This window comes from Rattus norvegicus, chromosome 11 (genome assembly GCF_021556685.1).
Source record: "Rattus norvegicus strain SHRSP/BbbUtx chromosome 11, alternate assembly SHRSP_T2T, whole genome shotgun sequence".
Classification (NCBI taxonomy): domain Eukaryota; kingdom Metazoa; phylum Chordata; class Mammalia; order Rodentia; family Muridae; genus Rattus; species Rattus norvegicus.
In genome coordinates this window covers 40,425,928-40,451,808 of record NC_141544.1, presented here as the reverse complement: position 1 = coordinate 40,451,808, position 25,881 = coordinate 40,425,928, and the positions used below count along the sequence as shown (strand labels likewise).

At 43.2% G+C, this 25,881-nt stretch overlaps 1 non-coding gene and 1 pseudogene across 1 annotated transcript; one reads left to right on the top strand and one right to left on the bottom strand.

Moving 5' to 3' along the window:
- Positions 1-962: 962 nt before the first annotated feature.
- LOC148002497 (large ribosomal subunit protein eL32-like) lies at positions 963-17,952 on the bottom strand (annotated as a pseudogene).
- A 7,218-nt stretch (positions 17,953-25,170) lies between these two features.
- Positions 25,171-25,306, top strand: LOC120095748 (small nucleolar RNA SNORA17). Its single transcript, XR_015633801.1, has one exon. It is a non-coding gene; the product is annotated as a small nucleolar RNA SNORA17 (small nucleolar RNA).
- The last annotated feature ends 575 nt before the right edge of the window (positions 25,307-25,881 follow it).

Sequence of the window (25,881 nt, the reverse complement as noted above, 5' to 3'; positions counted from 1 at the left end):
ATGGTCCGGTTTAAGGTAAGGGTGAGACGCTGTATACATGAAGTATGTATACATACTAACTGCCAGACGTTCAACTGTTTCTGCTCATTCACATGGGATTTAGTGTGCAAGGCCACTCTTTAACATTCCTATTTGATAAAGGAACAGAGAGTCAGAAAGTCCCAGATATTTGCTCAATGTTCCAGAACTCAGAAATTACACTCGATCTGTTGCCAAAAATAAATCTTCTCAACAACGCACCAAAATCTTTTCTTCAGGGCTAAGACTGCCTTTGAAGGAGATGTTTTCCCATTGCTCCTTCTTTTTCTCCTTTAAACCTTTTCCTTAATTCTTTGAGAATTGGATACAATGTATTCTGATCAGATTAACCCACTTTGCTCCCCTTTTACTCCCAGATCTACTTCCCCTCCCTACTTCATGTCTCTATTTAAAAACAACTGAGTCCACTTTGTGCTGTCCATATTCTCCTGGGTATAGGGCCATCCACTGGAGCATGGTCAGCCTGTCAGGGGCCACACTCTTAAAGAACACTGACTCTCCTTCCCCAGAACCACCAACTGTTAACACTTTCTCAGCTAGGGGTGACAGCTCTCTCTCATCCAGGCTAGAATACTGACTGTGTTGATCTGGTTCAGCTCTTGTGAAGGCAACCAAGGCTACGGTGAGCTCATGAGTTAGTTGTCCATTCACGACCAGAAGACACTGCTTTGGTCAGGTCTTCTCGGATCTTTGGCTTAAGAAGCTATTTCTTAATAAAGGAAAAATTCGAGGTCTGAAGGATTAGAAAGGGACTCACGCATTTCAACAAGCTAATCACGGGGAACAGAAATCTGACAGCTCCTCCGGCCAACTGAATCCTGAGCTATTCCTTGAGCAAGCATGTACTGTGACGTCGCTAAAGATAATCAGAGGAACACAGACTGTTAGAATAAAATAGAATCTTTAACTTTTAAAAGCTAAAACTAGAGTCGGATGCCTTTTTCAGGAAACTGTAGACTACAGAACGAAAGCATAATGTCCATCTACACTTTCCAGTAGCATCCCATCCTCACCAACTTTGCTCTTTATAAATGTGTATGTATGACACCAAAAACTACCTTTGAAAGAAAACTGTGGCCCCGAGAAGGAAAGGATGCATAACATCTGGCTTTTGAAAATAAGATATAAAAAAATTTCTGGACTCATTGAAACTGGGGTTTCCTTTTCTTATCTCTCTACACAGAATTATCAGGCAAATCTCATTTATTCTTCTTCAGAAGGGCTATAAACATAGCACAACACCGAATTTGTGATTTTCCAGACCCCAGCTTGAGCCTCTTCTGGTTTACTTTCTTACGCTGGTAGAAGTGGAGTAGCTGAATTAATCTGTGGAACTGAGCTAAGGGAACATTGACTTGAGTATATGTTTTCTATTATATGCTTTTGCAATTACCTCAGCATAAAGTTCAGAGTATGATATTGGGTTTTCCCATGTAGAAATGTCACCTAGAATTAACCCCATCGCCCACTGGACCAACTCATATAGCATACCAGAATGATGAATCAGGTCCACCAGCCATTTCAGGCCATTAATGTGTTCTAGACAGCATTTATCATTCCATGGCCTTTAGGTCCAATAATAATTTATTACCCAACACCTACACACCTCTTCATAAAGGCACTTCCAGGTAAACCTAGAAGCATAAATATTTCGTAGTTCCAAAACTCAACTAAGGCAATAAAGTTTGTTGTTGTTGTTGCTGCTGCTGCTGCTGCTGCTGCCTCTGCTGCTGCTGCTACTTGCTTTGTTTGTTATTGGCTGTGGCTTGTTTTAGACATAAATTCACAAGAACGAAGAAGACAAGGGAAAAGAATACAGAAATAAAGCTTTGCAAGCAGGAACTTAGTAGATGAGTGGTGAGCACTGATATAGCCAGAGGTAGTGGGGCACATTTAAAGTGGAAGAAGGCTAAGAAGGAATCAGGAAGGATTCCACCACGACCCCCAAGCTGCTGGAATCTGTAGCCTCAAGCATAAGTGATGGCAACGGAAGAGGGTGATTTGAAAGATTTGCTAGGAGTTTGTTTAAGAAGCAATCAAATGGAAATAGTTATTACAGTGAGCTCCACACCACATATACATATGCAAACACATACACATGTACATGTACCTGTACACACATACACATACATAAACACATACATCATATACACATACGCATATACATTTACATATACATACACAAAAACATATACTTCATATACATATACATCAATCATATACATATACGTCATATACACAAATACATATACACACCCCAGCATGACTATGGTGGAAAAAGTCTGGCTTCAACAAGTATATGGAACATCTGGCCATCCTATACTTTATTCCAAAAATGAAAATGGCTACAAGCTTTTTGAAAAAAAGATCAGAGAATTTCTTTTAGAAGTAACATTTGCATATCTAAGAAATAAATGTTGACCTTTGCATTTTATACCCAAACCATGCTTAGAACAAACAAAAACTAATTCAACAGAGTGGACACATGACTTAGTAGCTATACAACAGCACGTGCTATTCTCATTCTTGATCAGAGTCTGGTTCCCAGCACCCACAGCTCACAGTCAACTATAACTCCAACTCCAGAGGATCTGATGCCCTTTTATGGTCTCAGCGGATGCCTGTATGTATACGCACATGCACAGAAATGTAAATAAAAGTAAATATTTTAGAACTACAGATAGACATGAAACATTCACGATGGTTTTTCCTGTGATAATTCCACACAGGAAACTTGGTGGGTTGTCATCAGAAGGAGAATAAACACAAAATCTGTGGTAGATTCATGTCGACTACCATCCATCGATGAAAAGGAACAAACTACTCAAGCATGCAAAGCAGGAGATGAATCTCACAAGCATTCGCTTTCATGGAACTTCTCGCAGACGAGTATATACCATATGGCTTCCTGTATGTGAAATTCTAGAGCAGGCAGACCTAATTGAAGGTAAGGGTGGTAAAAAGGAGCACTGATAGCTTCTGGAAGGTGGGGTGAGGGTTGACTGGAAGAGACCTTCAGGCTCATTCTTGTTTGATAATGACGGTCTGAATCATAACAGAGCCTTAGGGACGACAGACCTATTTGTCAAAAATTCAGGGAGTGTGCATGTAGATATGTGTGTTTGGGCCTATATAAATTTATATCAAAACAAAAAAGATGCCGAGCTGTCCTTGATGGAATGTATATCTAAGTAGGGAGTGCTCTCATGCTTGCAGTTTGCTTTAAGTGCATCAAAAATGAGATGGTTTCCTATAGTGTAAAGAGATAAGTGGATAGATACAAGGTAAAGCAAGGATAGAACAGAATCTAGGTAGTAAGCATATTGGTGTTTGTTATAAAACTTGCTATAGACCCGCGGATCCCGGCCCGCAGCAGCTCTCTGCTCCCAGACCCGGTGAGAGAGAGACCCAACCGCCTGGTCAGGTGGGCACTCCTGAGGCTGCAGAGTGGAAGAGACCACCAACACTGCTCACACCTGCCCACATCCCTGGCCCAAGAGGAAACTGTATAAGGCCTCTGGGCTCCCGTGGGGGAGGGCCCAGGAGCGGCAGGACCCCTGCCAGAGACACCGCCGGACCCTGAAGGAAACAGACCGGATAAACAGTTCTCTGCACCCAAATCCCGTGGGAGAGAGAGCTAAACCTTCAGAGAGGCAGACAAGCCTGGGAAACCAGAAGAGACTGCTCCCTGCACACACATCTCGGACGCCAGAGGAAAAAGCCAAAGACCATCTGGAACCCTGGTGCACTGAAGCTCCCGGAAGGGGCGGCACAGGTCTTCCTGGTTGCTGCCGCTGCAGAGAGCCCCTGGGCAGCACCCCAGGGGCGAACCTGAGCCTCGGGACCACAGGTAAGACCAAATTTTCTGCTGCAAGAAAGCTGCCTGGTGAACTCAAGACACAGGCCCACAGGAACAGCTGAAGACGTGTAGAGAGGAAAAACTACACGCCCGAAAGCAGAACACTCTGTCCCCAGAACTGACTGAAAGAGAGGAAAACAGGTCTACAGCACTCCTGACACACAGGCTTATAGGACAGTCTAGCCACTGTCAGAAATAGCAGAACAAAGTAACACTAGAGATAATCTGATGGCGAGAGGCAAGCGCAGGAACCCAAGCAACAGAAACCAAGACTACATGCCATCATCAGAGCCCAATTCTCCCACCAAAACAAACATGGAATATCCAAACACACCAGAAAAGCAAGATCTAGTTTCAAAATCATATTTGATCATGATGCTAGAGGACTTCAAGAAAGACATGAACACACTTAGGGAAACACAGGAAAACATTAATAAAGAAGTAGAAGCCTACAGAGAGGAATCGCAAAAATCCCTGAAAGAATTCCAGGAAAACACAATCAAACAGTTGAAGGAATTAAAAAGGGAAATAGAAGCAATCAAGAAAGAACACATGGAAACAACCCTGGATATAGAAAACCAAAAGAAGAGACAAGGAGCTGTAGATACAAGCTTCACCAACAGAATACAAGAGATGGAAGAGAGAATCTCAGGAGCAGAAGATTCCATAAAAATCATTGACTCAACTGTCAAAGATAATGTAAAGCGGAAAAAGCTACTGGTCCAAAACATACAGGAAATCCAGGACTCAATGAGAAGATCAAACCTAAGGATAATAGGTATAGAAGAGAGTGAAGACTCCCAGCTCAAAGGACCAGTAAATATCTTCAACAAAATCATAGAAGAAAACTTCCCTAACCTAAAAAAAGAGATACCCATAGACATACAAGAAGCCTACAGAACTCCAAATAGATTGGACCAGAAAAGAAACACCTCCCGTCACATAATTGTCAAAACACCAAACGCACAAAATAAAGAAAGAATATTAAAAGCAGTAAGGGAAAAAGGTCAAGTAACATATAAAGGGAGACCTATCAGAATCACACCAGACTTCTCGCCAGAAACTATGAAGGCCAGAAGATCCTGGACTGATGTTATACAGACCCTAAGAGAACACAAATGCCAGCCCAGGTTACTGTATCCAGCAAAACTCTCAATTAACATTGATGGAGAAACCAAGATATTCCATGACAAAACCAAATTTACACAATATCTTTCTACAAATCCAGCACTACAAAGGATAATAAAGGGTAAAGCCCAACATAAGGAGGCAAGCTATACCCTAGAAGAAGCAAGAAACTAATCGTCTTGGCAACAAAACAAAGAGAATGAAAGCACACAAACATAACCTCACATCCAAATATGAATATAACGGGAAGCAATAATCACTATTCCTTAATATCTCTCAATATCAATGGCCTCAACTCCCCAATAAAAAGACATAGATTAACAAACTGGATACGCAACGAGGACCCTGCATTCTGCTGCCTCCAGGAAACACACCTCAGAGACAAAGACAGACACTACCTCAGAGTGAAAGGCTGGAAAACAACTTTCCAAGCAAATGGTCAGAAGAAGCAAGCTGGAGTAGCCATTCTAATATCAAATAAAATCAATTTTCAATTAAAAGTCATCAAAAAAGATAAGGAAGGACACTTCATATTCATCAAAGGAAAAATCCACCAAGATGAACTCTCAGTCCTAAATATCTATGCCCCAAATACAAGGGCACCTACATACGTAAAAGAAACCTTACTAAAGCTCAAAACACACATTGCACCTCACACAATAATAGTGGGAGATTTCAACACCCCACTCTCATCAATGGACAGATCATGGAAACAGAAATTAAACAGAGACGTAGACAGACTAAGAGAAGTCATGAACCAAATGGACTTAACGGATATTTATAGAACATTCTATCCTAAAGCAAAACGATATACCTTCTTCTCAGCTCCTCATGGTACTTTCTCCAAAATTGACCATATAATTGGTCAAAAAACGGGCCTCAACAGGTACAGAAAGATAGAAATAATCCCATGCGTGCTATCGGACCACCACGGCCTAAAACTGGTCTTCAATAACAATAAGGGAAGAATGCCCACATATACGTGGAAATTGAACAATGCTCTACTCAATGATAACCTGGTCAAGGAAGAAATAAAGAAAGAAATTAAAAACTTTTTAGAATTTAATGAAAATGAAGATACAACATACTCAAACTTATGGGACACAATGAAAGCTGTGCTAAGAGGAAAACTCATAGCGCTGAGTGCCTGCAGAAAGAAACAGGAAAGAGCATATGTCAGCAGCTTGACAGCACACCTAAAAGCTCTAGAACAAAAAGAAGCAAATACACCCAGGAGGAACAGAAGGCAGGAAATAATCAAACTCAGAGCTGAAATCAACCAAGTAGAAACAAAAAGGACCATAGAAAGAATCAACAGAACCAAAAGTTGGTTCTTTGAGAAAATCAACAAGATAGATAAACCCTTAGCCAGACTAACGAGAGGACACAGAGAGTGCATCCAAATTAACAAAATCAGAAATGAAAAGGGAGACATAACTACAGATTCGGAGGAAATTCAAAAAATCATCAGATCTTACTATAAAAACCTATATTCAACAAAATTTGAAAATCTTCAGGAAATGGACAATTTCCTAGACAGATACCAGGTATCGAAGTTAAATCAGGAACAGATAAACCAGTTAAACAACCCCATAACTCCTAAGGAAATAGAAGCAGTCATTAAAGGTCTCCCAACCAAAAAGAGCCCAGGTCCAGATGGTTTTAGTGCAGAATTCTATCAAACCTTCATAGAAGACCTCATACCAATATTATCCAAACTATTCCACAAAATTGAAACAGATGGAGCCCTACCGAATTCCTTCTACGAAGCCACAATTACTCTTATACCTAAACCACGCAAAGACACAACAAAGAAAGAGAACTTCAGACCAATTTCCCTTATGAATATCGATGCAAAAATACTCAATAAAATTCTGGCAAACCGAATTCAAGAGCACATCAAAACAATCATCCACCATGATCAAGTAGGCTTCATCCCAGGCATGCAGGGATGGTTTAATATACGGAAAACCATCAACGTGATCCATTATATAAACAAACTGAAAGAACAGAACCACATGATCATTTCATTAGATGCTGAGAAAGCATTTGACAAAATTCAACACCCCTTCATGATAAAAGTCCTGGAAAGAATAGGAATTCAAGGCCCATACCTAAACATAGTAAAAGCCATATACAGCAAACCAGTTGCTAACATTAAACTAAATGGAGAGAAACTTGAAGCAGTCCCACTAAAATCAGGGACTAGAGAAGGCTGCCCACTCTCTCCCTACTTATTCAATATAGTTCTTGAAGTTCTAGCCAGAGCAATCAGACAACAAAAGGAGATCAAAGGGATACAGATCGGAAAAGAAGAGGTCAAAATATCACTATTTGCAGATGACATGATAGTATATTTAAGTGATCCCAAAAGTTCCACCAGAGAACTACTAAAGCTGATAAACAACTTCAGCAAAGTGGCTGGGTATAAAATTAACTCAAATAAATCAGTTGCCTTCCTCTATACAAAAGAGAAACAAGCCGAGAAAGAAATTAGGGAAACGACACCCTTCATAATAGACCCAAATAATATCAAGTACCTCGGTGTGACTTTAACCAAGCAAGTAAAAGATCTGTACAATAAGAACTTCAAGACACTGAGGAAAGAAATTGAAGAAGACCTCAGAAGATGGAAAGATCTCCCATGCTCATGGATTGGCAGGATTAATATAGTAAAAATGGCCATTTTACCAAAAGCAATCTACAGATTCAATGCAATCCCCATCAAAATACCAATCCATTTCTTCAAAGAGTTAGACAGAACAATTTGCAAATTCATCTGGAATAACAAAAAACCCAGGATAGCTAAAGCTATCCTCAACAATAAAAGGACTTCAGGGGGAATCACTATCCCTGAACTCAAGCAGTATTACAGAGCAATAGTGATAAAAACTGCATGGTATTGGTACAGAGACAGACAGATAGACCAGTGGAATAGAATTGAAGACCCAGAAATGAACCCACACACCTATGGGCACTTGATTTTTGACAAAGGAGCCAAAACCATCCAATGGAAAAAAGATAGCATTTTCAGCAAATGGTGCTGGTTCAACTGGAGGGCAACATGTAGAAGAATGCAGATCGATCCATGCTTATCACCCTGTACAAAGCTTAAGTCCAAGTGGATCAAGGACCTCCACATCAAACCAGACACACTCAAACTAATAGAAGAAAAACTAGGGAAGCATCTGGAACACATGGGCACTGGAAAAAATTTCCTGAACAAAACACCAATGGCTTATGCTCTAAGATCAAGAATCGACAAATGGGATCTCATAAAACTGCAAAGCTTCTGTGAGGCAAAGGACACTGTGGTTAGGACAAAACGGCAACCAACAGATTGGGAAAAGATCTTTACCAATCCTACAACAGATAGAGGCCTTATATCCAAAATATACAAAGAACTCAAGAAGTTAGACTGCAGGGAGACAAATAACCCTATTAAAAAATGGGGTTCAGAGCTAAACAAAGAATTCACAGCTGAGGAATGCCGAATGGCTGAGAAACACCTAAAGAAATGTTCAACATCTTTAGTCATAAGGGAAATGCAAATCAAAACAACCCTGAGATTTCACCTCACACCTGTTCGATTGGCTAAGATCAAAAACTCATGTGACAGCAGATGCTGGCGAGGATGTGGAGAAAGAGGAACACTCCTCCATTGTTGGTGGGGTTGCAGACTGGTAAAACCATTCTGGAAATCAGTCTGGAGGTTCCTCAGAAAATTGGACATTGAACTGCCTGAGGATCCAGCTATACCTCTCTTGGGCATATACCCAAAAGATGCCCCAACATATAAAAGAGACACGTGCTCCACTATGTTCATCGCAGCCTTATTTATAATAGCCAGAAAATGGAAAGAACCCAGATGCCCTTCAACAGAGGAATGGATACAGAAAATGTGGTACATCTACACAATGGAATACTACTCAGCTATCAAAAACAACGAGTTTATGAAATTCGTAGGCAAATGGTTGGAACTGGAAAATATCATCCTGAGTGAGCTAACCCAATCACAGAAAGACATACATGGTATGCACTCATTGATAAGTGGCTATTAGCCCAAATGCTTGAATTACCCTAGATCCCTAGAACAAACGAAACTCAAGACGGATGATCAAAATGTGAATGCTTCACTCCTTCTTTAAATGAGGAAAAAGAATACCCTTGGCAGGGAGGGGAGAGGCAAAGATTAAAACAGAGACTGAAGGAACACCCATTCAGAGCCTGCCCCACATGTGGCCTATACATATACAGCCACCCAATTAGACAAGATGGATGAAGCAAAGAAGTGCAGACCGACAGGAGCCGGATGTAGATCGCTCCTGAGAGACACAGCCAGAATACAGCAAATACAGAGGCGAATGCCAGCAGCAAACCACTGAACTGAGAATATTGAAGGAATCCCTATTGAATAGGTCCCCTATTGAAGGAATCAGAGAAAGAACTGGAAGAGCTTGAAGGGGCTCGAGACCCCAAAAGTACAACAATGCCAAGCAACCAGAGCTTCCAGAGACTAAGCCACTACCTAAAGACTATACATGGACTGACCCTGGACTCTGACCCCATAGGTAGCAATGAATATCCTAGTAAGAGCACCAGTGGAAGGGGAAGCCCTGGGTCCTGCTAAGACTGAACCCCCAGTGAACTAGACTATGGGGGGAGGGCGGCAATGGGGGGAGGGTTGGGAGGGGAACACCCATAAGGAAAGGGAGGGGGGAGGGGGATGTTTTCCCGGAACCCGGGAAAGGGAATAACACTCGAAATGTATATAAGAAATACTCAAGTTAATAAAAAAAAAAAAAGAATATGCTATGGGGTAAAAATCTTGAAATCATGATCATGTGGTATGGCCAGTTGAAGTTAAGGCAGCCCAGACAAAACATGGCCAGTCATATTGTGGGGTATTGACAGGTTAATAGAAATAATATCATAGAGGGCAGATATCTGTTTTTTTGTAGTGATGATTAATGTTTATCATAAATATAAAAGTTGTACGTCTTTTTTGTTGGAATTGAATGACCAAATGTGGGATAGACACTCCCCCACATAGACTAATACATTAAACTTGAAAATAAAAATTTAATGAAGAAAAAAAAAAAACTTGCTATAGACTTTATGTGTGTGTGGAAATGTTTGCATTTTTTTTTTTTTTGGTTCTTTTTTTCGGAGCTGGGGACTGAACCCAGGGCCTTGCGCTTCCTAGGTAAGCGCTCTACCACTGAGCTAAATCCCCAGCCCCGAAATGTTTGCATTTGTGTGTGGGTTTTCTGCTTTGTTCTGTCGAGAGATTGGTTTCTGCTACATTCAGAAGAGAGTGATCTGTTTGTGTCTGTGTTTTCATCAAAGAGGAGTTTGGGGCTGTTAGCTCCAAGTCGCCGTTGAGAAACGGGGAATTTTACTGAAAACATAGATTTAGTTAGTATATAATACCTTTACATTAGGAACATCATTTTCAGCTTGACTACCTAGAACCACCTTGGAGACAAATCTTTGGGTGAGACTATGAAAGATGATCTATGTTCTGAGGTGGGAAGACTGAGGTGGGTAGACTGAGGGGAGCAATGACTGACAGGCAAAGTGGTCACCTCGGCATTGGGAGTACTTGAGTTTTAGCCCCTAAAACCTCAATTTAAAAAGTCAGGCATGATGGCATCCCCATACTAAGGCTGTGGAAACAGGACTGTCCCTGGCACTTGGCTGTCCAGCAAGTCCCTTGTCCCAAAAAACAGACCAAGAAATAAAAAAGAAAAACAGCAGATATTGACCTCTGGTTCACACACACGCACACACACACACACACACACACACACACACACACACACACCTACCTTCACATGCAAATAAAAGATAAGGAATATGTAATAAACTTATTTTTTTTCTATTCTTTTTTTCGGAGCTGGGAACGGAACCCAGGGCCTTGCGCTTGCTAGGCAAGCGCTCTACCACTGAGCCAAATCCCCAACCCCTAATAAACTTATTTTTAAAACTCAGTTTGATTTACACTTTCCTAAGGAATAACTCCCTGAGCTGAGACCCTGTGCAATTTGTGTTCTTTTCTGGGTTCATCTCAGGCTCCGCCTCTCCACACAGTGGCGTCACAGTCCTTTAAGTGTCTTTAAACATCCCAGCTTTGATGCCAACATTATGGCTTGAGCATCAAGTCCCTCACCTCTGTCACCTTCTCTGTGAGGTCATCAATTCTGTCTTGTGTTCCTTTTCATACTAAAGCACTTCCTAGCACACTGTGTGCTCCATGCGTTGCAGATGAATCTCCCAACTCTCAGAAAGCACAGGCACCATTCTTGAGTAGTGTCACCAAGATGGATGACACAGAGAACTGTAGTGATCAACCAGATGAGACGCTGCCGGTAGAGTGATGCAAACGATTTACCTGTTCACAGTGGTCCTTTCTTTTTTTTTTTTTTTCCGGAGCTGGGGACCGAACCCAGGGCCTTGCACTTGCTAGGCAAGCGCTCTACCACTGAGCTAAATCCCCAACCCCGAGGTCGTCCATTCTTAATGATGCCAAAGTTGAACTTATCAATTTGATTAGTACGTTAAATATACTTGACCTCTTCAAATGTCAAACGTAAAATCACACAGAGAACATGGAAAGGAATGAATGTCTTAGCAATTCTCTACTGGGTGAAAAAATCATTAATAAAAAGTATAGAGAAGGCCAGCATCATATATGGTGTCATGTATGGCATCATAATATGGTATCATGAATGGCACCATGTATGATATAATGTATGGCATCATATATGGCATTGTGTATGGCACCATGTATGGCGTCACATATGGCACCATGTATGGCATCATGTATAGCATCACATCGTTCTATTACTCCATCATCCAGTTTTGTCTCTTCCTCATCTAGCTATGTTGACTGTTGCCTAGCACTTCTCAGCCTTGTTTTCTCTTTTGGAAGAGAGATATTTAAAAGGGATAATTTCCAACACTCTTTACAATTCCTTGTCAATTTTAGGAGATGAAGCTGGGCCTCAATTGAAAATCTGATTATTCAGAGAATTCTTTCCCTTGCTCTGATTCAGTTAAAAGAGTGAACTGGTTTGTAATAAACCAAAAATACATTTTACAGCAGCCATCAGAAAAAGCACAGAATGGAGATAATCCCTCCTCCCCTCCCTGATGAAGCCAGCTACCAACACAACCTCCAGTTTCACTGCCAAGCCCTCTTACTCATCAAATATTTCGTACCCAAGCAATATCCATTCAGTCCCTGATTATACCGTGAAACCCGAGGACGTCCAAAAAACGACAAGGAAGCGATCGTGTTTTGTTCATCAAAACACTTTTCAAATTAAGCCATCACATCCTAAAATAGTGTTTTAGAGCCACCCATCAGGACGTCTTCCTGAAGGCACACAAATGTGCGATCCTTGTTTAGAAGTGGGGTGTCAAGTACTGCGCAGATACAAAAATGGCTAATAGCAGAGGCCTAACAAGACACCTGTCAATCGCCTTTTTTTAGCTTTCAATTCATACAAGTTGCCTGACACAAACATCATTTTGCTGACACTTCTGTGTGTGCTTGAGCAATGACACCATGTGGATGAAAATGGAGTTTTGGATATTTCCATCTACTTCTTAAAAGGACGTTTTAAGAATTACAGTATTAACCACAAATGAGAGCCTGCCTGGCCTTTCCAATGAAACACAGAAATAGCATGGTAAGCCCATCTGTGGAGGACCACCTCCCATTGCTACTGCAGCTAAATGGGGTGGAGGATTTCCTAGAAGAGCCCAGAAATAGAAACTGACATTTTCCTGGAACAAAAAACATCCCAGTAAAAGTCAGGAGATTATCTCGTTTAGGGATTTAAAAACCTCAGCTCCTACGGTTTATATGTATATTAGTTATGTTGAGGAGAAGAGACTCACCGGTGGCTAGGACCGATTTATAGGTGCTTTTCTTTTGAGAGGGAGGAAGATGGCTCAAGATGAGCATGACCCCAGGTCAAAACGAAAGAGGCATTTTTGTAGGGCTTCAACTTGACCCAAACAACCTAAATTAAACAAATCCTCCCAGTCTGCTGCAATCTCAGGACCGTGAAAAGGAGTAACTTACATGCCAGGAAATCATTCCCGTACATGAAAGTATGCTGCTTTGGAACATGCCTTGGTCTAACTATAGCCAATCCACACCCTGGAAGGTGAAATCAGCTACACGTGTATTCAAACTGTTCAAAGTGCGTTCTGCAGAGCCTAATTAGCATGCCGTTAGAATCTTCTTTCCAAATTTGGGTTCTGCGATTTGTAACGAACAAGAGTGGCATTTCCTTGCAAGAAAAAAAGTAGACACAGATGCATTAGATTCCCTTCGAAATGTTTAAACGGTGGTTCTAAGAAAGATGCAATACCCATTGATCTGAGATTTTTTAAAAATAGCCCCTTTAAGGATATGGTAGAGAAAAGGAACCAGTAGTTCTTTTTAAACCAAGTCTTCCGGCTTGTGTGTACGTGAGTGGTGGGAAGAGCTGAGACAAGCAACTGTCGCAGTATTGCTGGAGCTGGACGGCCTTCAACCTAGTGCATCCTCCTCATTTAACACCTGAGGTGACTCGCTGTTTATTGGCATTTATACTCTCTAAATATTTACATTTAGAAGCTTTATCCCATGTTTTGATACTCAAGTCTCAATGAGATTTGCCTCACTCTTAACCCAATGCCTCAAATGAGCAGAAATCACATGGTGCTAGAGAGATGGCTCTGTGGCTAAAAGCACTTGTTCTTTCAGAGGACCCAGGTTTGGTTCTCAGCACCCATGTGGTAGCTCACAACAATGGCGTGTGACTCCAGTTCCGGGGATTCTGACACCCATTCTGGTCTCCACGGACATTTGCATGCTCGTGGGGTACATATATACACTCAAGCCAACACAAGAACACATTTGATAAATACATCATTTTGGACAGTTTTTTATGGTTTTATTTGAACACAACACACGCACACAAGCTCTCCATTTTTTCCCCTGCTGAGTACCCTGGCGTTGGGATTGGTGACTCTGATGGCCAGCTGTGCTGCTCTTTCTACGATGGCTTTTCGGTTCTTAGAGGACACATTGTGAGCGATCTCAGCACAGTAAGATTTGTTGCACATCAGCTGCACTTCCAGCTCCTTGACATTGTGGACCAGAAACTTCCAGAAGCCCGTAGGCAATAGGTGCTTGGTTTTCTTGTTACTCCCATTAACCAATGTTGGGCATCAGGATCTGGCCCTTGTATCTTCTCCGCACCCAGTTGTCTATGCCTCTGGGTTTCCTCCAGTTTCGCCTAATTTTCACATATCTGTCTGGTGCCTGATGAACTTCTTGGTCCTTTTTTTTGACAATCTTGGGCTTCGCCAGAGGTTAAAGGGCAGCTGCGATGTGGCAAAATAGATGGCTGTCACCTCGCAGGCAGCGCCGAGGAAGAAGGAAGGGGCAGCGGCACGCAAGACAAATAAATCATTTTTTATAAAAGAGCAATGTGGCCTGTTAAGTAACAGAGTGTACATTGTGTAGTTATTCTAACGTGGTATAGTAATGTAAATAAAGAAAATAAGTCAAATAAAAAGTCATGAGCTACATACGGCCTCTCTTTTTCTTCTTCTTCTTCTTCTTTTTTTTTTTTTTTTTTTTTTGTGCATAGAATACTGAGAAGCATTCAAACGTGATGTTATGGAAAAATCAGCATGATTAAAGAGCAGCAGAGCTTCCATGAGTAAACTAGGCAGGGAGCCCTCAGGCAGCCTCGCTTCGCTGTCAGACTGAGCTACTCACAAACCTGGTTCCCATTCTAGTCAGCCCTCATTTTCTAGTTCGCCAATACAGGATGTGCAAGAGCCAGGCACCGCTGTGAAGGCCTTCAGTACTAATTCACTCTTAAAAACAATCCTGTAACTAGGGCTGTCTCACTGAGCAGTGACACATGGGCTCACTCTCAGAAGCGTCCCCTGTTTGTGTGGTGCTCTCGCGCTGCCGCCTTAAAACCTGAGCAGGGGATCCCAATTTCCAATTTATTCAGATGTGAACTGAAGAGTTTAAAATGGTCTCACTGGTCCTCTCAAGGTTAGAACCTTTAACATCCCGCTTTTACAGCTGGAGATGCGGGAGCAAAGAGAAGCCAAGCAACTGCCTGATGCTTGACCATTGCGGGATCCAGGTTGCACCCTGAGCTTACTGCTATTTTGACCACAGTATTTAATGGAAGCCACCGGCGCCCAACGCCTCTACAGTTGACTAAACGGAACGTTTGCTTCACTCCCTACTCCGGTCAATGCTTGTCAGAGGGGCAGGACCGTGGTGGATAAACAGAATGACATGTATTCATAAACAAGTAAGACTTGAAAAAAGAACTGCTTAGCTCAATGAAAGGTGAGAGGGGTTTTAAACGGGTCGTGGCAGGGGCTTAGCTATTTGAATGACAAGCTAAACAGGATACCTTTGGGGCTATTTCAGACACTGATCCCCAAATTAGAGCTTTTAGGAGTGGGATCTAGAGCCCTACATGGGGAAGACCAAGTTAGCTAGGAATAGAGAGGCCAGGGCCGAGGCGGGACACATCAAAGGAAGCACTCTGCCTTTTATAGACCTACAAGCAGCCCAGCCACCCTATTGTCCAATGGGAAGACATAAATCAAAGACTCACATCAGCTGAGGATCAGATACTGAAGAAAAGAGGGCTCTGAGTCAAGGGACAAGTCCCCTGTGGAGAGCAGCATATGGCCTCGGAGCTCTCAGAGAGTCTGGCCCAGGCCTTTCTACCTCACATTCTACCTAAAGTAAGCAATGATGTTTCTAAAGTCTACAAAGCAGAAGGATGGAATAGGGACAGCTCCATTAACCTAGGTCCTGACCCAGGGTATCTAGAAAGGAAAATCATCAGGATTATTCACTATCATTTTGGTTTTTTGTTTTTGTTTTTGTTTTTTCGGAGCTGGGGACTGAACCCAGGGCCTTGTGCTTCCTAGGCAAGCGCTCTACCACTGAGCTAAATCCCCAACCCCTTGTTTTTGTTTTTTTAAGACAATGTCTCGCTATTATTTAGCCCTGGCTGACCTTGGAACTCACATACAGACAAAGCTGTCCTCAAACTCACAGAGATCCAGCAGTCTCTGCTTTCCAAGTGCTGGACTTAAAGGTGTGTGCCATCCCACCTGCCCCCCTCCCAACTTATAATGAGCAAACCAATCTCTTATTGTATTTCCTGTGATGTAACTTCCAGAGGCGGGTTGATGAAACTGCCTCCCAGATTTGGCCCAAGGAAACCTATGAAAGCTACTGTTCTAAACCAAGCACGCTCCTTTGTCACACAGCTTACCTAGAACGACAGACCAGAGCCAAATGAGAAACGCTAAAGACACCCAGAAACTAGGAGCGATATAAGTGCTGGGTGGAACTGAGTGGTTTTAAAGAATCTCAAGAGTACTGTGCTTTTGCTGGGTCTACACTGGACAGGTCGAGTGTCCTTCAGAGCTGTCTTCACACGAGCAGTTCACTTTCTTTGACTACTAGAAGCCTCTGCTGCCAGAGTTAGCCTTGAGGTCTGTGGGTTGGTCAGGGTCTCTCTCTGTCCCGAGACTCCCACAGATAGCTAAGTCTCTGGTGGAAGTATTCCAAACACGTAGATAATAAAGAGCAAGCACAATACTGAGTTCTGCACAAGCAGAAGACCTATCTTTGTCATGCTAGAACTTCTAAACCTTAATCACTCTGCTGGAGGAAGGGTGATGGCTGCCACCCCAGACTGTGGGAGCTGCAATACTCAGGTTCTGACACAACAAACAGAAAAAGTTTGGTCTAGAGACTGATATACCAGCTGACCCCAGACTCAAGCTTAACAAACACCAGGGCTCTCTTAGTTAATGATGCCTATCCCCTAAGGCTGGGTTACTTGTGCACTTCATGGCTGAGCCAAGATTCCCGCCACCACACTTTTGAGGGCTGATGGAGTCCAGACCCCCTGTTCTCCACAATGTCCTCCAGGATGTCTGGTTCCAGGATGAATGATCATTCCCCATCCTCAGGCTCAGGGTAACTCAGTTTTTTTTTTCTTTTCTTTTTTTTTTCCGCAGCCGGGGACCAAACCCAGGGCCTTGCGCTTGCTGAGCTAAATCTCCAACCCCCGTAGCTCAGTTTTAAGCAATAAGTTTTCTTTGAGGGTGATGGCTGGTCACTGTCTTCAAGTCAAATTAAGTGACAGTAACGGGATTCCTCTTCACTGTTGACATGTCTGCTGGATAAATCAATCACTAAAATCAGTCACTGCACTTGAGGTTGGGGTTGGGGGCTGTACTGGCTGGTTTTGTGTGTCAACTTGACACAAGGTGGAGTTAGCACAGAGAAAGGAGCTTCCCTTGAGGAAGGACCTCCATGAGACCCAGCTGTAAGGCATTTTCTCAATTAGGGATCAAGGGTGGGAGGGCTTACTGTGGGTGGTACCATCCCTGGACTGGTGGTCTTGTGTTCTATAAGAAAGCAAACTGGGCAAGCCAGGGGAAGCAAGTCAGTAAGTAACATCCCTCCATGGCCTCTGCGTCAGCTCCTGCTTCCTGATCTGTTTGAATTCCAGTCCTGACTTCCTTTGGTGATGAACAGCAGTGTGGAAGTGTAAGCTGAATAAACCCTTTCCTCCCCGACTTGCTTCTTGGTCATGGCATTTTGTGCAGGAATACAAATTGTGTGTGGACTGCCACTCTCTTGTCATTGGGGCCACCTGGAAGCCATATGGTTACAACCTGTTCAGAACGGATTATTTCTCCTGATGCAGCACATTGTCTTTTTCTCCATTCTTTCCAGGTAGCCTATTGTTGCCTTTGTACATTTCCTTGAAGTTCGTCCTCCTTGCTACTTGAAATAGTAGATTCATCTCCTGACTTCCTTTCGTTGGGTCATATGGATGCAGCTTCCAGTCTGCCATCTTACCAGGAAATAGCAATGCAGTTTCGATTTGCATCTCCCTGATGGCTAAGAACGTTTGGTCATTGTTTTTTATAAATGGTTTTGGCCATTCCTGTTCCCTTTTTGAAACTCGTCTATTTAATTCATGTCTCCCTTTTGTTAACTGAAAATATGGGCTTAGGGTGCTTTTTTCTAATTCTCTATATATTCAATGTATTAATCTCCTATCGAGTATATATATGTTATTGTATATATGTATATGTTATTGACCAAGACTCTCCCAATCTTTAGACTCATCTCCCATCCATTGCTTCTCTTGCTGTACAAAAGCTTTAGTATTAGTCATCACATTTGTTAATACCAAGTATTATTTCTTGTGCTATTACAATCCTTTTCAAAACATCCTCTGCCTATGCCTGTCTCTTGAAGTCATTTTAGATAATTTAGTAATCCACCCCCATGAAGATGCATAGTTTCCAGTCATAGCTTAAACTCTTTAATCCATGACACTCAGGGATCATCTTTCATCCTTCTTTCCATAGCTGGAGCTGTGCTTGTTTCTAGGTTCTCTATTCAATCCCCTAAGTCTCTCTGTGTTTGGGGCTCTGTCATATGCGATGCTGTTACTATGGTTCTGTTATGCTTTGAGAGAGAGATCCATCTGTGTGTGAGCTCATGTGCATGGAGGCCAAAGGCTGATACTGAGTGTGTTTCTTAATCACTCTTAATTTTTAAATGGTCTTACATCTATTCATTTATTTTATGTTCTATCCATGTGTGTGCACGTGCACTCAAGTGCATGGATGTGCATTTGTGCATGATCCTTGTAACACAAATGGTGATCAGAGAACAGCTTTCAAGAGACAGTTCTCTCCTTCTTCAACCATTGGATTCCAGAGCTTGAACCCTTGTTATTAGGACTGTCAATAAGCATCTTAACTGATGGCCTTTAAGAATTCTTTCTTACCATTTATTTAGTGTGAGCACATATGTTTGTGTGGAAGTGCTCATGCCTTGGCACTCATGTGGACATCAGTTCTCTTTTTTCCACCATGTGCATCTCAGGGACTGAATTCAGGTATTCAGGCTTGCCTTTAACCACTGAACCATCTACAGACCTACACACACACACACACACACACACACACACACACACACACACACACACACACACACATCTCTCATTCAACCTGAAGTTCGCCAATTCAGCTAGACTGACTGGCCAGGAGGCCTAGGTATCCTTTTGTTTCAACAGCCCCGGGTTACAGACACACACCACTGCTGCCAGTTTTTTTTTTCCTTAAAAATTTATTCATGAGAGAATTTCTTTTCCTTTTTTTTTTTTTTACTGCTATATTGTTCAGAGTAGCCTTCCAGACTAGCTTAGACTTTCATAGTCTTTTTTTTTTAATTTATTTAATACTTAATAATAATTCTTTGGTTTCCGGGCAAACATCACCCTCCCTCTTCCCCTTCCTTATGGGTGTTCCCCTCCCAACCCTCCCCCCATTGCCGCCCTCCCCCCAACAGCCTAGTTCACTGGGGGTTCAGTCTTAGCAGGACCCAGGGCTTCCCCTTCCACTGGTGCTCTTACTAGGATATTCATTGCTACCTATGGGGTCAGAGTCCAGGGTCAGTCCATGTATAGTCTTTAGGTAGTGGCTTAGTCCCTGGAAGCTCTGGTTGCTTGGCATTGTTGTACATATGGGGTCTCGAGCCCCTTCAAGCTCTTCCAGTTCTTTCTCTGATTCCTTCAACGGGGGTCCTATTCTCAGTTCAGTGGTTTGCTGCTGGCATTCGCCTCTGTATTTGCTGTATTCTGGCTGTGTCTCTCAGGAGCGATCTACATCCGGCTCCTGTCGGCCTGCACTTCTTTGCTTCATCCATCTTGTCTAATTGGGTGGCTGTATATGTATGGGCCACATGTGGGGCAGGCTCTGAATGGGTGTTCCTTCAGTCTCTGTTTTAATCTTTGCCTCTCCCTTCCCTGCCAAGGGTATTCTTTTTCCTCATTTAAAGAAGGAGTGAAGCATTCACATTTTGATCATCCGTCTTGAGTTTCGTTTGTTCTAGGGATCTAGGGTAATTCAAGCATTTGGGCTAATAGCCACTTATCAATGAGTGCATACCATGTATGTCTTTCTGTGATTGGGTTAGCTCACTCAGGATGATATTTTCCAGTTCCAACCATTTGCCTACGAATTTCATAAAGCCGTTGTTTTTGATAGCTGAGTAATATTCCATTGTGTAGATGTACCACATTTTCTGTATCCATTCCTTGTTGAAGGGCATCTGGGTTCTTTCCAGCTTCTGGCTATTATAAATAAGGCTGCGATGAACATTGTGGAGCACGTGTCTTTTTTTATATGTTGGGGCATCTTTTTGGTATATGCCCAAGAGAGGTATAGCTGGATCCTCAGGCAGTTCAATGTCCAATTTTCTGAGGAACCTCCAGACTGATTTCCAGAATGGTTGTACCAGTTTGCAATCCCACCAACAATGGAGGAGTGTTCCTCTTTCTCCGCATCCTCGCCAGCATCTGCTGTCACCTGAGTTTTTGATCTTAGCCATTCTCACTGGTGTGAGGTGAAATCTCAGGGTTGTTTTGATTTTGCTGCCAGTTTTTTAACATGGGTGCTAAGGATGTGAACTCAAGTCATCTGAACTAGCTCCTCTAGTATGACTTGAAGTCATGTATTGTGATACCTCTGGAACTACTCTTTGTGTATAGAATGGCTCTGATTATCCTGAGGAAAAGAGTGTCTGTAGTACTTGTTTATGGGTTTAGGACTGGTCTTTTTGTTTGGTGAAGAATACCAATGGACCTTTGATAGAAGTTACATTGAACTGCAGATTGCGCTTAACAATACTAATTCTGCAACTCTGTAAGCACAAGAGGTCTCTCCACCTTCAAGTGCACCGTCATGCATTTCCCTTCCTTATTCTGTTTTCACTGTAGAGGCATTTTCCTCTCCTTGGTTGGTTCACTCAGACATCTTTTGTTTTGCTTGTTTCTGTTTGTCTCTGAAGTTACAAGGAATAGAATTGTTCCATTTTTTTCTCTACAAGTTTTTTATACATGTATTGGGAAAACTGCTGATTTTTTTGTATGTTAATTTTGGGCCCTGCTATTTTGTTGAAGGATTTTATCAGATCTAAAAGTTTTCTGGTAGAGCCTCTGTAAGTTATAAATACAAGATCACGCCATATTACAGCAGAACTAGCCTGGTTGTATCTCCACTGTTGTCGGATTCATTCTCTCCCTTGTCTTCTGCTTTACCTAAGAGCATAGGCACTAAGCTTAGAGGGGAGTAAGGGCACACTCCTGTCCACCCCTCCTTTTAGAGGAAATGCTTTCAATCTTTCCCCATTTTATATAAAGTCGACTGTGAGCATGTCCTTCCTGACCTTTACTATGCCGGAGTGCATTTCTTACTTCTGTGTTACAAGCAGTTTTGATACTGTTTCATTTCCTAAGATTCCATCTCCTGTTGCACATAAATTCTCTTTATAAGTCAAAATTTAATATACCTCAGAGTTTTAATGCTAACATTTTCCTCCTCTTAGCAGTTAGCCATAACACCCAATACACCCTGGCCACTTTCTTCCTCAATAAATCAGACCTTGGATAAGGCTATTCAAAGTGTTCAGATTGAAGAGAAAGTGGGGAAGCATCTCGAACACATGGGCACAGGGGAAAATTTCCTGAACAGAACACCAATGGCTTATGCTTTAAGATCAAGAATCGACAAATGGGACCTCATAAAACTGCAAAGCTTCTATAAGGGAAAGGACATTGTCAGTAGGACAAAATGGCAACCAACAGATTGGGAAAAGATCTTTACCAATCCTACATCTAATAGAAGGCTAATATTCAATATATACACAGAACTCAAGAAGTTAGACTCCAGAGAGCCAAATAACCCTATTAAAAAATGGAGAACAGAGCTAAACAAAGAATTCTCAACTGAGGAATATTAAACGGCTGAGAAGCACCTAAAGAAATGTTCAACATCCTTAGTCATCAGGGAAATGCAAATCAAAACAACCCTGAGATTCTACCTCACACCAGTCAGAATGACTAAGATCAAAAACTCAGATGACAACAGATGCCAACAAGGGTGTGGAGAAAGAGGAACACTCCTCCATTGTTGGTGGGATTGCAAGCTGGTACAACCACTCTGGAAATCAGTCTGGCCGTTCCTCAGACAACTGGACATAGTACAACCTGAGGACCCAGCTATACCACTCCTGGGCATACACCCAAAAGACCTCTAACATATAACAAGAACACATGCTCCACTATGTTCATAGCAGCCTTATTTATAATAGTCAGAAGCTTGAAAGAACCCAGATGTCCTTCAACAGAGGAATGGATACAGAACTTACACGATGGACTGCTACTCAAGCTATTCATAGCAATGACTTCATGAAATTCTTAGGCAAAGGGATGGGAAATATCGTCCTGAGTGAGGTAACCCAATCACAAAAAAAAAAAAAACCCACAAATGGTATGCACTCATTGATGAGTGGATATTAGCCTAACACGCAGAACAGCCAAGATATAATTTACAGATGATATGAAGCTCAAGAAGAAGAAAGACCTAAGTGTGAATCCTTCAGTCTTTCTTAGAAGGGGGAACAAAATCCAGGAAGAGATACAGAGACAAAGTGTGGAGCAGACATTGAGGGAAGGCCACCCAGAGACTGCCCCACCTGGGGATCCATCCCATATGTAGTCCCCAAACCCAGACACTATTGTGGATGTCAAGGAGTGCTTGCTGACAGGAGCCTGATGTAGCTGTCTCCTGAGAGGCTCTGCCAGAGCCTGACAAATACAGAGGTGGATGCTTGCAGCCAACCACTGGACTGAAAACTGGGTCCCCAATGGAGGAGTTAGAGAAAGGACTGAGGTAGCTGAGGGGACTTGCAACCCCATAGGAAGAACAACATTATCAACCAACCAGACCCCCACCCCCCAGAGCTCCCAGGACTAAACCACCAACCAAAGAGTACACATAGATCGACCCATGGCTCCAGCCACATATGTAGTGAAGCATCGGCCTCGTCAGGCATTAATGGGAGGAGAGGCTCTTGGTCCTGTGAACACTTGATGCCCCAGTGTAGGGGAATGCCAGGGTGGGAAGGTGGGAAGGAGTGAGTGGGTTGGTGGGGGAGCACCCTCATGGAGGCAGGGGATGGGGGATGGGATTCAACAGATCTACCTCTTGGTGGGGTCTGAGGCGCATGGGAGCTTGTATTCATAGATGCGGCAGAGGCACGGATTGGTCTGAGACACACACGCATGTGTGTATGCATCACAATGAGTGCAGATGCAGACTTGGTACCCAGGATTCCAGTCTCAGTTATGAGTGTTAGGAGCTCAGTGGAGAGCATGGAAAGGGGAGAAGAACTTGTAGGTGAGTTTCCCAAGGCAGCACGACTTTTAGTATTGCAGCCATGGAAAGTAGGGGTCAAGATGAGCCCAGCAACTGGGTTTCCTGGGAGCGATCCAGATAAGCAGAACTCACACAGCCCCACAAGGAGCAGGATCTTCCAATGGCAGTTTCTTGACATCTCAAGAAACACAACCTTCCCAGGATCAGAAACTCTTGCCTATGGCCACCAGGACTTTGTACAGTGCCTTCCAAAGGGCCCCAGAGTTTCACCCAGAAGAGTGAGTTATCACAAACACAAACAGCCCTTAAATAAATATGACACACTGTGGTGTGAATGGGGGAGGTGCTACCTTGCTCGTCTCTACCCCAGAGAACAGATCAGTGAGTCTGCGAGGCACGAGAAAACTGCGGGAAGGATCCTTTGGAAAAGATGCACACACATAAAGAATCTCTAGTCGGTGGATGGGGATTAGCTGAAGGGCTCGCTGCAGGCTGTATCACTGGTACCTGAGGCGTGATGCTTCCTGGACTGCTGTAACTGGAGAGGCTACGCACACATTCTGTACTCAGACAGGTCAACAACTACGCAGCCCTTTCCTGTGTGTAATTCCAAATACTCCTGGCTCAGGACAGGGTCAAGTTTCCATCCTGGACTTTTCTAATCCAGGCAGGCTTTCTCTGCTTAGGAAGGGAAGGAAGTTCTCAGATTCAAAGTGAGTAGGTAAGGCTGTTCAGGGTAGAGTCAGAGCTAGATAGCAAAGCTGGTCTTCAAAAAAAACCATTTGTTCTGTCCTCAGTCAAGTTGAAAATGGAATGCCCACCATGCTCATCACCACAGAAGAGATTCGTACGTTTGGAATTCTGGAAGGGGCTCTTTTCCAGAGTGTTGTTGTAAAATATAAAAAATTTAAAAAGTATGGTTGTCTTTTATCCCGCCAGGTCCAGCACCTCAGTGTCCCAAGACATCTGCTGGATATCTTGGCAGAAACACATCCCAACTCCACGGAGGCCCAGTGTCTCCTGCCACCACACACTTACCTACTCTCAAACTGTCGCATAAAAAAGAACACACAACACAATAATCTTTGACCCAATTGATAAGATATAATTGCCCACCTAAACATACAGAGCCCAGTACCATCCATTCCTTAAGAACGTTGATAACAACCTGTAAATACACAGAGTGGAATCTTAACGTCACCTGCCATGGCCTCTCTCCCTCTCCCTCCTATCTCTTCTTTCCTTTCCCATCTCCTCCTCTTCCTTCAAACTTCTCTCCCGCCCACCCTTCCTTCTCCTCCAATGACAGGCCTCCTTCTATCCTGTACCTGCCCCTCACCTGTATTTTACAAATTCAATGGGGAGAAGGTTCTGGTGAAATCACCAGAGTTCTGAGTGGTTTAGGTAGCTGTCCTTGGGGCAGTGGAATTAGCATCAAAATACAGATAACTCCAGGGCAAACCACAACACTGGAGACTTTGGCAGTTTATATAAACCTCAGCTCTGGTTTCAAGGAGAGACGAGAGATAATATAATTTTGATAGGAAAACAGAATAACTTAAAATATTTAGATAGGGAGAGAAAGAGAGCGCGCTCAGCAGCTAAGAGCTGTCTTCCAGAGAACCAGAGTTTATGTTCCAGTGCTCCCAAGTCAGGTGTTTCACCATTGCTTGTAACTCCAGCTCCCAGGGGTGGGAGAGGAGTGGCACATGGGTGCCCACATAAGCAATCACACACACACACACACACACACACAGAGAGAGAGAGAGAGAGAGAGAGAGAGAGAGAGAGAGAGACTCATAAATTAAAAAATAAAAGTTTTTAAAATGAAAAACCATCCTGCCCCTAGAGGCATTGCAGGCATGGCTGCTGTTTCGCTTGTGCATCAGTAGGTGGCAGAGAGGAGAGAGGATATGACTACATCCAGTGTTCTGACCCGTGAATATCTGAACGATTGATTAGTAGCCTAACATTCCCTGAAAAAGCAAGCCTGAGACAATCATCAGTCAGGTGCCAGGGGCCCGGACAAGGAGCTAGCCAGAAATGACCTTTGGTCTGGTCCCCGGGCAAGCCCAGACAGGATGGGGAACAAGCCAGAGAATAGAAGAAACTTGCTTGGCCGTGGGCCCCAGGAGGTAGTGAGCCTGAGACAGATGACCCTGTCAAGGGGCCACTCGAGCAGGTCAGGTGAGAAGCGAGCCCAAGACAATCACCAAACCAGTGCCTTGGGACCTGGACAGGGAGCTAGTCTGGCGCTGTGCAGGCCTGTGGAGACCTGAGATGAACCCCTGCCCAGTGCCATAATACACAAGTGGGACATTGTGTGCCGGAGACTACTCCTGAGATGACCCCAGACATTTGGAGAGTCAGGGCACCACTAGGAGCAAGTAAGTGGTGGAGAAAGGGAAGAGAAAGAGAAACAGAAGGATGTGTGCACAATGAGGAGAGGTAGTACTGGAGACTCATGGGTAATGAGGAACGACCCGATGTGAGAAGCCGGTAATGGCACCTGGGACTATGGTGGCGTCCTGGACTGTGTTGCCACCAGA